Source organism: Octopus sinensis, linkage group LG1, assembly GCF_006345805.1.
Source record: "Octopus sinensis linkage group LG1, ASM634580v1, whole genome shotgun sequence".
NCBI lineage: Eukaryota > Metazoa > Mollusca > Cephalopoda > Octopoda > Octopodidae > Octopus > Octopus sinensis.
In genome coordinates this window covers 192,231,140-192,232,641 of record NC_042997.1, presented here as the reverse complement: position 1 = coordinate 192,232,641, position 1,502 = coordinate 192,231,140, and positions in this window count along the sequence as shown.

Here is a 1,502-nt window from a genome sequence, read left to right as displayed (position 1 = left end):
CATAATTTTTGGCTTCTGTACTTATACTCTGCCATGAATGTCTCCCTTTCTCTAGTTCCTTTTGTGTTGATCTCCGCCACAAGTTCTTAGGCCTACCTCTCCTATATCCATCTGGATTCCACTGTAAAGCACTTTTCACTACATTTGGTGTTACTTTTCTAATTGTGCTACTAATCCACTTCCACTTTTTCTTAAATATTTGCTCCCTCATTGAAACTTGATTTGTTCTTTGCCATAGCTCCATATTGCTTATGTGTTCAGGCCATCTAATTTTAAGTATACTACGCAAGCATCTGTTAATGAATGATTGTATTTGCTTATTTTATGGATGCTGAAATGATAAAAGGCCAAGTCAGTCTTGGAGACATTTAAACTCCAAACATAAAATTGGAAGAAAGCTGCTAAGCATTTTTCCCAGTGCAGTAACGATTCTGCCAGCTCACCATCTATGAAGGTGCTGGTGTTGTTGGGTCAATAGTGAAGTTCTTCATAGTGATGGTGTTAACCCATATGTACCTCTGGTTGCGTTTTCACAATGCAAAATCTGCTCCTACTTATATGGACATGAACTTGGCATAGGAGTGGCTATGTGGTAAGTAGCTTGCTTACCAACCACATGGTTCTGGGTTCAGTCCCACAACATGGCACTTTGGGCAAGTGTCTTCTACTATAGCCTCAGGCCGACCAAAGCCTTGTGAGTGGATCTGGTAGACGGAAACTGAAAGAAGACCATCATCATCATCATCATCATCGTTTAACGTCTGCTTTCCATGCTAGCATGGGTTGGACGGTTCAACTGGGGTCTGGCAAGCCCGAAGGCTGCACCAGGCCAGTCAGATCTACAGCTGTTTCTACAGCTGGATGCCCTTCCTAACGCCAACCACTCCGAGAGTGTAGTGGGTGATTTTATGTGCCACCGACACAGGTGCCAGACGAGGCTGGCTGACGGCCACGCTCGGATGGTGTTTTCTTATGTGTCACCGACACAGGTGCCAGATGAGGCTGGCGGACGGTCACGCTCGGATGGTGTTTGTTACGTGCCCTCAGCACGGAGGCCAGTCGTTGCGGTACTGGCTACGGTATATATATATAAATAAATATATATATATATATCATCATCATCATCATCATCATTTAACGTCCGCTTTCCATGCTAGCATGGGTTGGACGGTTCAACTGGTGTCTGGGGAGCCCGAAGGCTGCACCAGGCCATATATATATATGAATATGTGTGTGTATATGTTTGTGTATCTGTGTTTGTCCCCCCAACATCGCTTGACAACCGATGCTGGTGTATTTACATGCCCGTAACTTAGCGGTTTGGCAAAAGAGACCAATAGAATAAGTACTAGGCTTCCAAAGAATAAGTCCTGGAGTTGATTTGCTCGACTAAAGGTGGTGCTCCAGCATGGCGACAGTCAAATGACTGAAACAAGTAAAAGAGTAAAAGAATAAAAGCATATACCACTGGTTGCATTTTTGCAATGCAAAACCTGCTCCTT